The sequence below is a fragment of the Nothobranchius furzeri genome, chromosome 4 (assembly GCF_043380555.1).
Source record: "Nothobranchius furzeri strain GRZ-AD chromosome 4, NfurGRZ-RIMD1, whole genome shotgun sequence".
In the NCBI taxonomy this organism is placed as follows: Eukaryota; Metazoa; Chordata; class Actinopteri; order Cyprinodontiformes; family Nothobranchiidae; genus Nothobranchius; species Nothobranchius furzeri.
In genome coordinates, this window is record NC_091744.1 from 27,242,934 (window position 1) to 27,259,665 (window position 16,732).

A 16,732-nucleotide genomic window follows, 5' to 3' on the forward strand; every position below is an offset into this window, starting at 1 on the left:
CTCTCCCTGACACAGTCACAGTCACAGTCACAGTCACAGTCCCTCTCCCTCACACAGTCACAGTCCCTCTCCCTCACACAGTCACAGTCCCTCTCCCTCACACAGTCACAGTCACAGTCCCTCTCCCTCACACAGTTACAGTCACAGTCACAGTCCCTCTCCCTCACAAAGTCACAGAAACAGTCACAGTCACAGTCCCTCTCCCTCACACAGTCACAGTCCCTCTCCCTCACACAGTCACAGTCCCTCTCCCTCACACAGTCACAGTCACAGTCCCTCTCGCTCACACAGTCACACTCACAGTCCCTCTCGCTCACACAGTCACAGTCACAATCCCTCTCCCTCACACAGTTACAGTCCCTCTCCCTCACACAGTCACACTCACAGTCCCTCTCCCTCACACAGTCACAGTCCCTCTCACTCACACAGTCACAGTCCCTTGCCCTCACATAGTCACAGTCCCTCACCCTCACACAGTCACAATCACAGTCACAGTCCCTCTCCCTCACAAAGTCACAGTCACAGTCCCTCTCCCTCACACAGTCACAGTCACAGTCCCTCTCGCTCACACAGTCACAGTCACAGTCCCTCTCCCTCACACAGTCACAGTCCCTCTACCTCACACAGTCACAGTCCCTCTCCCTCACACAGTCAAAGTCCCTCTCCCTCACACAGTCAAAGTCCCTCTCCCTGACACAGTCACAGTCACAGTCAACGTCCCTCTCCCTCACACAGTCCCTCACAGTCACAGTCACAGTCCCTCTCCCTCACACAGTCACAGTCACAGTCACAGTCCATCTCCCTCACACAGTCACAGTCACAGTCACAGTCCCTCTCGCTCACACAGTCCCTCACAGTCACAGTCCCTCTTCCTCACACAGTCCCTCACAGTCACAGTCACAGTCCCTCTCCCTCACACAGTCACAGTCACAGTCACAGTCCATCTCCCTCACACAGTCACAGTCACAGTCACAGTCCATCTCCCTCACACAGTCCCTCACAGTCACAGCCCCTTTCCCTCACACAGTCACAGTCCCTCTCCCTCACACAGTCACAGTCACAGTCCATCTCCCTCACACAGTCCCTCACAGTCACAGTCCCTCTCCCTCATAGTCACAGTCACAGTCCCTCTCCCTCACACAGTCCTTCACAGTCACAGTCCCTCTCCCTCACACAGTCACAGTCACAGTCACAGTCCCTCTCCCTCATACAGTCCGTCACAGTCACAGTCCCTCTCCCTCACACAGTCCCTCACAGTCACAGTCCCTCTCCCTCACACAGTCACAGTCACAGTCCCCCTCCCTCACACAGTCCCTCACAGTCACAGTCACAGTCAACGTCCCTCTCCCTCATACAGTCCCTCACAGTCACTGTCACAGTCCCTCTCCCTCACACAGTGCCTCACAGTCACAGTCAGAGTCCCTCTCACTCACACAGTCACAGTCACAGTCACAGTCCCTCTCCCTCACACAGTCACAGTCCCTCTCCCTCACACAGTCACAGTCCCTCGCCCTCACACAGTCACAGTCCCTCTCCCTCACACAGTCACAGTCACAGTCCCTCTCGCTCACACAGTCACAGTCCTTTTCCCTCACACAGTCACAGTCACAGTCCCTCTCCCTCACACAGTCACAGTCACAGTCCCTCTCCCTCACACAGTCACAGTCCCTCTCCCTCACACACTCACAGTCACAGTCCCTCTCCCTCACACAGTCACAGTCACAGTCCCTCTCCCTCACACAGTCACAGTCCCTCTACCTCACACAGTCACAGTCCCTCTCCCTCACACAGTCACAGTCACAGTCCCTCTCCCTGACACAGTCATAGTCCTTTTCCCTCACACAGTCACAGTCACAGTCCCTCTCCCTCACACAGTCACAGTCAGAGTCACAGTCCCTCTCCCTGACACAGTCACAGTCACAGTCAAAGTCCCTCTCCCTCACACAGTCACAGTCACAGTCACAGTCCCTCTCCCTCACACAGTCAGTCACAGTCCCTCTCCCTCACACAGACACAGTCCCTCTCCCTCACAGAGTCACAGTCCCTCTCCCTCACACAGTCATAGTCCTTCTCCCTCACACAGTCACAGTCACAGTCCCTCTCCCTCACACAGTCACAGTCACAGTCACAGTCCCTCTCCCTGACACAGTCACAGTCACAGTCACAGTCACTCTCCCTCACACAGTCACAGTCATAGTCAAAGTCCCTCTCCCTCACACAGTCACAGTCACAGTCACAGTCCCTCTCCCTCACACAGTCAGTCACAGTCCCTCTCCCTCACACAGACACAGTCCCTCTCCCTCACAGAGTCACAGTCCCTCTCCCTCACACAGTCATAGTCCTTCTCCCTCACACAGTCACAGTCACAGTCCCTCTCCCTCACACAGTCACAGTCACAGTCCCTCTCCCTCACACAGTCACAGTCACAGTCCCTCTCCCTCACGCAGTCACAGTCCCTCTCCCTCACACAGTCACAATCACAGTCACAGTCCGTCTCCCTCACACAGTCACAGTCACAGTCCCTCTCCCTCACACAGTCACAGTCACAGTCACAGTCCCTCTCCCTCACACAGTCACAGTCCCTCGCCGTCACACAGTCACAGTCCCTCTCCCTCACACAGTCACAGTCCCTCTCCCTCACACAGTCACAGTCACAGTCCCTCTCCCTCACACAGTCACAGTCCCTCTCCCTCACAAAGTCACAGTCCCTCTCCCTCACACAGTCCCTCTCCCTCACACAGTCAAAGTCCCTCTCCCTCACACAGTCACAGTCACAGTCTCTCTCCCTGACACAGTCACAGTCACAGTCACAGTCACAGTCCCTCTCCCTCACACAGTTACAGTCACAGTCACAGTCCCTCTCCCTCACACAGTCACAGTCCCTCTCCCTCACACAGTCACAGTCACAGTCCCTCTCCCTCACACAGTCAGTCACAGTCCCTCTCCCTCACACAGTCACAATCCCTCTCCCTCACACAGACACAGTCCCTCTCCCTCACAGAGTCACAGTCCCTCTCCCTCACACAGTCACAGTCACAGTCACAGTCCCTCTCCCTCACACAGTCACAGTCACAGTCACAGTCCCTCTCCCTCACACAGTCACAGTCACAGTCACAGTGCCTCTCCCTCACACAGTCACAGTCCCTCGCCCTCACACAGTCACAGTCCCTCTCCCTCACACAGTCACAGTCACAGTCACAGTCCCTCTCCCTCACACAGTCACAGTCACAGTCACAGTCCCTCTCCCTCACACAGTCACAGTCCCTCGCCCTCACACAGTCACAGTCCCTCTCCCTCACACAGTCACAGTCCCTCTCCCTCACACAGTCACAGTCACAGTCCCTCTCGCTCACACAGTCACAGTCACAGTCCCTCTCCCTCACACAGTCACAGTCCCTCTCCCTGACACAGTCACTTTCACAGTCACAGTCACAGTCCCTCTCCCTCACACAGTTACAGTCACAGTCACAGTCACAGTCCATCTCCCTCACACAGTCACAGTCACAGTCACAGTCCCTCTCCCTCACACAGTCAGTCACAGTCCCTCTCCCTCACACAGACACAGTCCCTCTCCCTCACAGAGTCACAGTCCCTCTCCCTCACACAGTCATAGTCCTTCTCCCTCACACAGTCACAGTCACAGTCCCTCTCCCTCACACAGTCACAGTTACAGTCCCTGTCCCTCACACAGTCACAGTCACAGTCACAGTCCCTCTCCCTCACACAGTCATAGTCCTTCTCCCTCACACAGTCACAGTCACAGTCCCTCTCCCTCACACAGTCACAGTCACAGTCCCTGTCCCTCACACAGTCATAGTCCTTCTCCCTCACACAGTCACAGTCACAGTCCCTCTCCCTCACACAGTCACAGTCACAGTCCCTGTCGCTCACACAGACACAGTCACAGTCCCTCTCCCTCACACAGTCACAGTCACAGTCCCTGTCCCTCACACAGTCACAGTCACAGTCACAGTCCCTCTCCCTCACACAGTCACAGTCCCTCTCCCTCACACAGTCACAATCACAGTCACAGCCCGTCTCCCTCACACAGTCACAGTCACAGTCCCTCTCCCTCACACAGTCACAGTCCCTCTCCCTCACACAGTCACAGTCCCTCTCCCTCACACAGTCACAGTCACAGTCCCTCTCCCTCACACAGTCACAGTCCCTCTCCCTCACACAGTCACAGTCCCTCTCCCTCACACAGTCACAGTCACAGTCCCTCTCCCTGACACAGTCACAGTCACAGTCACAGTCACAGTCCCTCTCCCTCACACAGTCACAGTCCCTCTCCCTCACACAGTCACAGTCCCTCTCCCTCACACAGTCACAGTCACAGTCCCTCTCCCTCACACAGTTACAGTCACAGTCACAGTCCCTCTCCCTCACAAAGTCACAGAAACAGTCACAGTCACAGTCCCTCTCCCTCACACAGTCACAGTCCCTCTCCCTCACACAGTCACAGTCCCTCTCCCTCACACAGTCACAGTCACAGTCCCTCTCGCTCACACAGTCACACTCACAGTCCCTCTCGCTCACACAGTCACACTCACAATCCCTCTCCCTCACACAGTTACAGTCCCTCTCCCTCACACAGTCACACTCACAGTCCCTCTCCCTCACACAGTCACAGTCCCTCTCACTCACACAGTCACAGTCCCTTGCCCTCACATAGTCACAGTCCCTCACCCTCACACAGTCACAATCACAGTCACAGTCCCTCTCCCTCACACAGTCACAGTCACAGTCCCTCTCCCTCACACAGTCACAGTCACAGTCCCTCTCGCTCACACAGTCACAGTCACAGTCCCTCTCCCTCACACAGTCACAGTCCCTCTACCTCACACAGTCACAGTCCCTCTCCCTCACACAGTCAAAGTCCCTCTCCCTCACACAGTCAAAGTCCCTCTCCCTGACACAGTCACAGTCACAGTCAACGTCCCTCTCCCTCACACAGTCACAGTCCCTCTCGCTCACACAGTCCCTCACAGTCACAGTCCCTCTTCCTCACACAGTCCCTCACAGTCACAGTCACAGTCCCTCTCCCTCACACAGTCACAGTCACAGTCACAGTCCATCTCCCTCACACAGTCACAGTCACAGTCACAGTCCATCTCCCTCACACAGTCCCTCACAGTCACAGCCCCTTTCCCTCACACAGTCACAGTCCCTCTCCCTCACACAGTCACAGTCACAGTCCATCTCCCTCACACAGTCCCTCACAGTCACAGTCCCTCTCCCTCATAGTCACTGTCACAGTCCCTCTCCCTCACACAGTCACAGTCACAGTCACAGTCCCTCTCCCTCATACAGTCCGTCACAGTCACAGTCCCTCTCCCTCACACAGTCCCTCACAGTCACAGTCCCTCTCCCTCACACAGTCACAGTCACAGTCCCCCTCCCTCACACAGTCCCTCACAGTCACAGTCACAGTCAACGTCCCTCTCCCTCATACAGTCCCTCACAGTCACAGTCACAGTCCCTCTCCCTCACACAGTGCCTCACAGTCACAGTCAGAGTCCCTCTCACTCACACAGTCACAGTCACAGTCACAGTCCCTCTCCCTCACACAGTCACAGTCCCTCTCCCTCACACAGTCACAGTCCCTCGCCCTCACACAGTCACAGTCCCTCTCCCTCACACAGTCACAGTCACAGTCCCTCTCGCTCACACAGTCACAGTCCTTTTCCCTCACACACTCACAGTCACAGTCCCTCTCCCTCACACAGTCACAGTCACAGTCCCTCTCCCTCACACAGTCACAGTCCCTCTCCCTCACACACTCACAGTCACAGTCCCTCTCCCTCACACAGTCACAGTCACAGTCCCTCTCCCTCACACAGTCACAGTCCCTCTACCTCACACAGTCACAGTCCCTCTACCTCACACAGTCACAGTCACAGTCCCTCTCCCTGACACAGTCATAGTCCTTTTCCCTCACACAGTCACAGTCACAGTCCCTCTCCCTCACACAGTCACAGTCACAGTCACAGTCCCTCTCCCTGACACAGTCACAGTCACAGTCAAAGTCCCTCTCCCTCACACAGTCACAGTCACAGTCACAGTCCCTCTCCCTCACACAGTCAGTCACAGTCCCTCTCCCTCACACAGACACAGTCCCTCTCCCTCACAGAGTCACAGTCCCTCTCCCTCACACAGTCATAGTCCTTCTCCCTCACACAGTCACAGTCACAGTCCCTCTCCCTCACACAGTCACAGTCACAGTCACAGTCCCTCTCCCTGACACAGTCACAGTCACAGTCACAGTCACTCTCCCTCACACAGTCACAGTCATAGTCAAAGTCCCTCTCCCTCACACAGTCACAGTCACAGTCACAGTCCCTCTCCCTCACACAGTCAGTCACAGTCCCTCTCCCTCACACAGACACAGTCCCTCTCCCTCACAGAGTCACAGTCCCTCTCCCTCACACAGTCATAGTCCTTCTCCCTCACACAGTCACAGTCACAGTCCCTCTCCCTCACACAGTCACAGTCACAGTCCCTCTCCCTCACACAGTCACAGTCACAGTCCCTCTCCCTCACGCAGTCACAGTCCCTCTCCCTCACACAGTCACAATCACAGTCACAGTCCGTCTCCCTCACACAGTCACAGTCACAGTCCCTCTCCCTCACACAGTCACAGTCACAGTCACAGTCCCTCTCCCTCACACAGTCACAGTCCCTCGCCGTCACACAGTCACAGTCCCTCTCCCTCACACAGTCAAAGTCCCTCTCCCTCACACAGTCACAGTCACAGTCCCTCTCCCTCACACAGTCACAGTCCCTCTCCCTCACAAAGTCACAGTCCCTCTCCCTCACACAGTCCCTCTCCCTCACACAGTCAAAGTCCCTCTCCCTCACACAGTCACAGTCACAGTCCCTCTCCCTGACACAGTCACAGTCACAGTCACAGTCACAGTCCCTCTCCCTCACACAGTTACAGTCACAGTCACAGTCCCTCTCCCTCACACAGTCACAGTCACAGTCAAAGTCACAGTCCCTCTTCCTCACAAAGTCACAGAAACAGTCACAGTCACAGTCCCTCTCCCTCACACAGTAACAGTCACAGTCACAGTCCCTCTCCCTCACACAGTCACAGTCCCTCTCCCTCACACAGTAACAGTCACAGTCACAGTCCCTCTCCCTCACACAGTCACGGTCCCTCTCCCTCACACAGTCACAGTCACAGTCCCTCTCGCTCACACAGTCACACTCACAGTCCCTCTCGCTCACACAGTCACAGTCACAATCCCTCTCCCTCACACAGTTACAGTCCCTCTCCCTCACACAGTCACAGTCACACTCACAGTCCCTCTCGCTCACACAGTCACAGTCACAATCCCTCTCCCTCACACAGTTACAGTCCCTCTCCCTCACACAGTCACAGTCCCTCTCACTCACACAGTCACAGTCCCTCGCCCTCACACAGTCACAGTCCCTCGCCCTCACATAGTCACAATAACAGTCACAGTCACTCTCCCTCACACAGTCACAGTCACAGTCCCTCTCCCTCACACAGTCACAGTCACAGTCCCTCTCGCTCACACAGTCACAGTCACAGTCCCTCTCCCTCACACAGTCACAGTCCCTCTACCTCACACAGTCACAGTCCCTCTCCCTCACACAGTCAAAGTCCCTCTCCCTCACACAGTCACAGTCCCTCTCCCTGACACAGTCACAGTCACAGTCAACGTCCCTCTCCCTCACACAGTCACAGTCCCTCTCGCTCACACAGTCCCTCACAGTCACAGTCCCTCTTCCTCACACAGTCCCTCACAGTCACAGTCACAGTCCCTCTCCCTCACACAGTCCCTCACAGTCACAGTCCCTCTCCCTCACACAGTCAATTCACAGTCACAGTCCATCTCCCTCACACAGTCACAGTCACAGTCACAGTCCATCTCCCTCACACAGTCCCTCACAGTCACAGTCCCTCTCCCTCACACAGTCACAGTCCCTCTCCCTCACACAGTCCCTCATAGTCACAGTCACAGTCCCTCTCCCTCACACAGTCCCTCACAGTCACAGTCCCTCTCCCTCACACAGTCACAGTCACAGTCACAGTCCCTCTCCCTCATACAGTCCGTCACAGTCACAGTCCCTCTCCCTCACACAGTCCCTCACAGTCACAGTCCCTCTCCCTCACACAGTCACAGTCACAGTCCCTCTCCCTCACACAGTCACAGTCACAGTCCCTCTCACTCACACAGTCCCTCACAGTCACAGTCACAGTCAACGTCCCTCTCCCTCACACAGTCCCTCACAGTCACAGTCACAGTCCCTCTCCCTCACACAGTCCCTCACAGTCACAGTCACAGTCAACGTCCCTCTCCCTCATACAGTCCCTCACAGTCACAGTCACAGTCCCTCTCCCTCACACAGTGCCTCACAGTCACAGTCACAGTCCCTCTCCCTCACACAGTCAAAGTCACAGTCACAGTCACAGTCCCTCTCCCTCACACAGTCACAGTCCCTCTCCCTCACACAGTCACAGTCCCTCGCCCTCACACAGTCACAATCCCTCTCCCTCACACAGTCACAGTCCCTCTCCCTCACACACTCACAGTCACAGTCCCTCTCCCTCACACAGTCACAGTCACAGTCCCTCTCGCTCACACAGTCACAGTCCCTTTCCCTCACACACTCACAGTCACAGTCCCTCTCCCTCACACAGTCACAGTCACAGTCCCTCTCCCTCACACAGTCACAGTCCCTCTCCCTCACACAGTCACAGTCACAGTCCCTCTCCCTCACACAGTCACAGTCACAGTCCCTCTCCCTCACACAGTCACAGTCCCTCTACCTCACACAGTCACAGTCCCTCTCCCTCACACAGTCACAGTCACAGTCCCTCTCCCTGACACAGTCACAGTCACAGTCAACGTCCCTCTCCCTCACACAGTCACAGTCCCTCTCCCTCACACAGTCACAGTCATAGTCAAAGTCCCTCTCCCTCACACACTCACAGTCACAGTCCCTCTCCCTCACACAGTCACAGTCACAGTCCCTCTCCCTCACACAGTCACAGTCCCTCTACCTCACACAGTCACAGTCCCTCTCCCTCACACAGTCACAGTCACAGTCCCTCTCCCTCACACAGTCACAGTCACAGTCCCTCTCCCTCACACAGTAAGAGTCACAGTCACAGTCCCTCTCCCTCACACAGTGACAGTGACAGTCACAGTCACAGTCCCTCTCCCTCACACAGTCACAGTCACAGTCCCTCTCCCTCACACAGTAAGAGTCACAGTCACAGTCCCTCTCCCTCACACAGTGACAGTGACAGTCACAGTCACAGTCCCTCTCCCTCACACAGTCACAGTCACAGTCAACGTCCCTCTCCCTCACACAGTCACAGTCCCTCTCCCTCACACAGTCACAGTCACAGTCCCTCTCCCTCACACAGTAAGAGTCACAGTCACAGTCCCTCTCCCTCACACAGTGACAGTGACAGTCACAGTCACAGTCCCTCTCCCTCACACAGTCACAGTCACAGTCCCTCTCCCTCACACAGTCAGTCACAGTCCCTCTCCCTCACACAGTCACAGTCACAGTCCCTCTCCCTCACACAGACACAGTCCCTCTCCCTCACAGAGTCACAGTCCCTCTCCCTCACACAGTCACAGTCACAGTCACAGTCACAGTCCCTCTCCCTCACACAGTGCCTCACAGTCACAGTCAGAGTCCCTCTCACTCACACAGTCACAGTCACAGTCACAGTCCCTCTCCCTCACACAGTCACAGTCCCTCTCCCTCACACAGTCACAGTCCCTCGCCCTCACACAGTCACAGTCCCTCTCCCTCACACAGTCACAGTCACAGTCCCTCTCGCTCACACAGTCACAGTCCTTTTCCCTCACACACTCACAGTCACACTCCCTCTCCCTCACACAGTCACAGTCACAGTCCCTCTCCCTCACACAGTCACAGTCCCTCTCCCTCACACACTCACAGTCACAGTCCCTCTCCCTCACACAGTCACAGTCACAGTCCCTCTCCCTCACACAGTCACAGTCCCTCTACCTCACACAGTCACAGTCCCTCTACCTCACACAGTCACAGTCACAGTCCCTCTCCCTGACACAGTCATAGTCCTTTTCCCTCACACAGTCACAGTCACAGTCCCTCTCCCTCACACAGTCACAGTCACAGTCACAGTCCCTCTCTCTGACACAGTCACAGTCACAGTCAAAGTCCCTCTCCCTCACACAGTCACAGTCACAGTCACAGTCCCTCTCCCTCACACAGTCAGTCACAGTCCCTCTCCCTCACACAGACACAGTCCCTCTCCCTCACAGAGTCACAGTCCCTCTCCCTCACACAGTCATAGTCCTTCTCCCTCACACAGTCACAGTCACAGTCCCTCTCCCTCACACAGTCACAGTCACAGTCACAGTCCCTCTCCCTGACACAGTCACAGTCACAGTCACAGTCACTCTCCCTCACACAGTCACAGTCATAGTCAAAGTCCCTCTCCCTCACACAGTCACAGTCACAGTCACAGTCCCTCTCCCTCACACAGTCAGTCACAGTCCCTCTCCCTCACACAGACACAGTCCCTCTCCCTCACAGAGTCACAGTCCCTCTCCCTCACACAGTCATAGTCCTTCTCCCTCACACAGTCACAGTCACAGTCCCTCTCCCTCACACAGTCACAGTCACAGTCCCTCTCCCTCACACAGTCACAGTCACAGTCCCTCTCCCTCACGCAGTCACAGTCCCTCTCCCTCACACAGTCACAATCACAGTCACAGTCCGTCTCCCTCACACAGTCACAGTCACAGTCCCTCTCCCTCACACAGTCACAGTCACAGTCCCTCTCCCTCACACAGTCACAGTCCCTCGCCGTCACACAGTCACAGTCCCTCTCCCTCACACAGTCAAAGTCCCTCTCCCTCACACAGTCACAGTCACAGTCCCTCTCCCTCACACAGTCACAGTCCCTCTCCCTCACAAAGTCACAGTCCCTCTCCCTCACACAGTCCCTCTCCCTCACACAGTCAAAGTCCCTCTCCCTCACACAGTCACAGTCACAGTCCCTCTCCCTGACACAGTCACAGTCACAGTCACAGTCACAGTCCCTCTCCCTCACACAGTTACAGTCACAGTCACAGTCCCTCTCCCTCACACAGTCACAGTCACAGTCAAAGTCACAGTCCCTCTTCCTCACAAAGTCACAGAAACAGTCACAGTCACAGTCCCTCTCCCTCACACAGTAACAGTCACAGTCACAGTCCCTCTCCCTCACACAGTCACAGTCCCTCTCCCTCACACAGTAACAGTCACAGTCACAGTCCCTCTCCCTCACACAGTCACGGTCCCTCTCCCTCACACAGTCACAGTCACAGTCCCTCTCGCTCACACAGTCACACTCACAGTCCCTCTCGCTCACACAGTCACAGTCACAATCCCTCTCCCTCACACAGTTACAGTCCCTCTCCCTCACACAGTCACAGTCACACTCACAGTCCCTCTCGCTCACACAGTCACAGTCACAATCCCTCTCCCTCACACAGTTACAGTCCCTCTCCCTCACACAGTCACAGTCCCTCTCACTCACACAGTCACAGTCCCTCGCCCTCACACAGTCACAGTCCCTCGCCCTCACATAGTCACAATAACAGTCACAGTCACTCTCCCTCACACAGTCACAGTCACAGTCCCTCTCCCTCACACAGTCACAGTCACAGTCCCTCTCGCTCACACAGTCACAGTCACAGTCCCTCTCCCTCACACAGTCACAGTCCCTCTACCTCACACAGTCACAGTCCCTCTCCCTCACACAGTCAAAGTCCCTCTCCCTCACACAGTCACAGTCCCTCTCCCTGACACAGTCACAGTCACAGTCAACGTCCCTCTCCCTCACACAGTCACAGTCCCTCTCGCTCACACAGTCCCTCACAGTCACAGTCCCTCTTCCTCACACAGTCCCTCACAGTCACAGTCACAGTCCCTCTCCCTCACACAGTCCCTCACAGTCACAGTCCCTCTCCCTCACACAGTCAATTCACAGTCACAGTCCATCTCCCTCACACAGTCACAGTCACAGTCACAGTCCATCTCCCTCACACAGTCCCTCACAGTCACAGTCCCTCTCCCTCACACAGTCACAGTCCCTCTCCCTCACACAGTCCCTCATAGTCACAGTCACAGTCCCTCTCCCTCACACAGTCCCTCACAGTCACAGTCCCTCTCCCTCACACAGTCACAGTCACAGTCACAGTCCCTCTCCCTCATACAGTCCGTCACAGTCACAGTCCCTCTCCCTCACACAGTCCCTCACAGTCACAGTCCCTCTCCCTCACACAGTCACAGTCACAGTCCCTCTCCCTCACACAGTCACAGTCACAGTCCCTCTCACTCACACAGTCCCTCACAGTCACAGTCACAGTCAACGTCCCTCTCCCTCACACAGTCCCTCACAGTCACAGTCACAGTCCCTCTCCCTCACACAGTCCCTCACAGTCACAGTCACAGTCAACGTCCCTCTCCCTCATACAGTCCCTCACAGTCACAGTCACAGTCCCTCTCCCTCACACAGTGCCTCACAGTCACAGTCACAGTCCCTCTCCCTCACACAGTCAAAGTCACAGTCACAGTCACAGTCCCTCTCCCTCACACAGTCACAGTCCCTCTCCCTCACACAGTCACAGTCCCTCGCCCTCACACAGTCACAATCCCTCTCCCTCACACAGTCACAGTCCCTCTCCCTCACACACTCACAGTCACAGTCCCTCTCCCTCACACAGTCACAGTCACAGTCCCTCTCGCTCACACAGTCACAGTCCCTTTCCCTCACACACTCACAGTCACAGTCCCTCTCCCTCACACAGTCACAGTCACAGTCCCTCTCCCTCACACAGTCACAGTCCCTCTCCCTCACACAGTCACAGTCACAGTCCCTCTCCCTCACACAGTCACAGTCCCTCTACCTCACACAGTCACAGTCCCTCTCCCTCACACAGTCACAGTCACAGTCCCTCTCCCTGACACAGTCACAGTCACAGTCAACGTCCCTCTCCCTCACACAGTCACAGTCCCTCTCCCTCACACAGTCACAGTCATAGTCAAAGTCCCTCTCCCTCACACACTCACAGTCACAGTCCCTCTCCCTCACACAGTCACAGTCACAGTCCCTCTCCCTCACACAGTCACAGTCCCTCTACCTCACACAGTCACAGTCCCTCTCCCTCACACAGTCACAGTCACAGTCCCTCTCCCTCACACAGTCACAGTCACAGTCCCTCTCCCTCACACAGTAAGAGTCACAGTCACAGTCCCTCTCCCTCACACAGTGACAGTGACAGTCACAGTCACAGTCCCTCTCCCTCACACAGTCACAGTCACAGTCCCTCTCCCTCACACAGTAAGAGTCACAGTCACAGTCCCTCTCCCTCACACAGTGACAGTGACAGTCACAGTCACAGTCCCTCTCCCTCACACAGTCACAGTCACAGTCAACGTCCCTCTCCCTCACACAGTCACAGTCCCTCTCCCTCACACAGTCACAGTCACAGTCCCTCTCCCTCACACAGTAAGAGTCACAGTCACAGTCCCTCTCCCTCACACAGTGACAGTGACAGTCACAGTCACAGTCCCTCTCCCTCACACAGTCACAGTCACAGTCCCTCTCCCTCACACAGTCAGTCACAGTCCCTCTCCCTCACACAGTCACAGTCACAGTCCCTCTCCCTCACACAGACACAGTCCCTCTCCCTCACAGAGTCACAGTCCCTCTCCCTCAAACAGTCACAGTCACAGTCACAGTCACAGTCCCTCTCCCTCACACAGTCACAGTCACAGTCACAGTCACAGTCAACGTCCCTCTCCCTCACACAGTCACAGTCCCTCTCCCTCACACACTCACAGTCACAGTCCCTCTCCCTCACACAGTCACAGTCACAGTCCCTCTCCCTCACACAGTCACAGTCCCTCTCCCTCACACAGTCACAGTCACAGTCCCTCTCCCTCACACAGTCACAGTCACAGTCCCTCTCCCTCACACAGTCACAGTCCCTCTACCTCACACAGTCACAGTCCCTCTCCCTCACACAGTCACAGTCACAGTCCCTCTCCCTGACACAGTCACAGTCACAGTCAACGTCCCTCTCCCTCACACAGTCACAGTCCCTCTCCCTCACACAGTCACAGTCATAGTCAAAGTCCCTCTCCCTCACACACTCACAGTCACAGTCCCTCTCCCTCACACAGTCACAGTCACAGTCCCTCTCCCTCACACAGTCACAGTCCCTCTACCTCACACAGTCACAGTCCCTCTCCCTCACACAGTCACAGTCACAGTCCCTCTCCCTCACACAGTCACAGTCACAGTCCCTCTCCCTCACACAGTAAGAGTCACAGTCACAGTCCCTCTCCCTCACACAGTGACAGTGACAGTCACAGTCACAGTCCCTCTCCCTCACACAGTCACAGTCACAGTCCCTCTCCCTCACACAGTAAGAGTCACAGTCACAGTCCCTCTCCCTCACACAGTGACAGTGACAGTCACAGTCACAGTCCCTCTCCCTCACACAGTCACAGTCACAGTCAACGTCCCTCTCCCTCACACAGTCACAGTCCCTCTCCCTCACACAGTCACAGTCACAGTCCCTCTCCCTCACACAGTAAGAGTCACAGTCACAGTCCCTCTCCCTCACACAGTGACAGTGACAGTCACAGTCACAGTCCCTCTCCCTCACACAGTCACAGTCACAGTCCCTCTCCCTCACACAGTCAGTCACAGTCCCTCTCCCTCACACAGTCACAGTCACAGTCCCTCTCCCTCACACAGACACAGTCCCTCTCCCTCACAGAGTCACAGTCCCTCTCCCTCAAACAGTCACAGTCACAGTCACAGTCACAGTCCCTCTCCCTCACACAGTCACAGTCACAGTCACAGTCACAGTCAACGTCCCTCTCCCTCACACAGTCACAGTCCCTCTCCCTCACACAGTTACAGTCACACTCCCTCTCCCTCACACAGACACAGTCCCTCTCCCTCACAGAGTCACAGTCCCTCTCCCTCACACAGTCACAGTCACAGTCCCTCTCCCTCACACAGTCACAGTCACAGTCCCTCTCCCTCACACAGTCACAGTCACAGTCACAGTCCCTCTCCCTCACACAGTCACAGTCACATTCACAGTCCCTCTCCCTCACACAGTCACAGTCACAGTTCCTTTCCCTCACACAGTCACAGTCCCTCGCCCTCACAAAGTCACAGTCCCTCTCCCTCACACAGTCACAGTCACAGTCCCTCTCCCTCACACAGTCACAGTCCCTCTCCCTCACACAGTCACAGTCCCTCTCCCTCACACAGTCAAAGTCCCTCTCCCTCACACAGTCACAGTCACAGTCCCTCTCCCTGACACAGTCACAGACACAGTCACAGTCACAGTCCCTCTCCCTCACACAGTTACAGTCACAGTCACAGTCCCTCTCCCTCACACAGGCACAGTCACAGTCACAGTCACAGTCACAGTCCCTCTCCCTCACACAGTAACAGTCACAGTCACAGTCCCTCTCCCTCACACAGTCACAGTCACAGTCCCTCTCCCTCACACAGTCACAGTCACAGTCACAGTCCCTCTCCATCACACAGACACAGTCCCTTTCCCTCACACAGTCACAGTCCCTCTCGCTCACACAGTCACAGTCAAAGTCCCTCTCCCTCACACAGTCACACTCACAGTCCCTCTCGCTCACACAGTCACACTCACAGTCCCTCTCCCTCACACAGTCACAGTCACAGTCCCTCTCCCTCACACAGTCACAGTCCCTTGCCCTCACACAGTCACAATCCCTCTCCCTCACACAGTCACAGTCCCTCTCCCTCACACAGTCACAGTCCCTCACCCTCACACAGTCACAGTCCCTCTCCCTCACACAGTCACAGTCCCTCTCCCTCACACAGTCACAATCACAGTCACCATCCCTCTCCCTCACACAGTCACAGTCCCTCTCCCTCACACAGTCACAGTCCCTCTACCTCACACAGTCACAGTCCCTCTCGCTCACACAGTCACAGTCACAGTCCCTCTCCCTCACACAGTCACAGTCACAGTCCCTCTCCCTCACACAGTAAGAGTCACAGTCACAGTCCCTCTCCCTCACACAGTGACAGTGACAGTCACAGTCACAGTCCCTCTCCCTCACACAGTCACAGTCACAGTCCCTCTCCCTCACACAGTAAGAGTCACAGTCACAGTCCCTCTCCCTCACACAGTGACAGTGACAGTCACAGTCACAGTCCCTCTCCCTCACACAGTCACAGTCACAGTCAACGTCCCTCTCCCTCACACAGTCACAGTCCCTCTCCCTCACACAGTCACAGTCACAGTCCCTCTCCCTCACACAGTAAGAGTCACAGTCACAGTCCCTCTCCCTCACACAGTGACAGTGACAGTCACAGTCACAGTCCCTCTCCCTCACACAGTCACAGTCACAGTCCCTCTCCCTCACACAGTCAGTCACAGTCCCTCTCCCTCACACAGTCACAGTCACAGTCCCTCTCCCTCACACAGACACAGTCCCTCTCCCTCACAGAGTCACAGTCCCTCTCCCTCACACAGTCACAGTCACAGTCACAGTCACAGTCCCTCTCCCTCACACAGTGCCTCACAGTCACAGTCAGAGTCCCTCTCACTCACACAGTCACAGTCACAGTCACAGTCCCTCTCCCTCACACAGTCACAGTCCCTCTCCCTCACACAGTCACAGTCCCTCGCCCTCA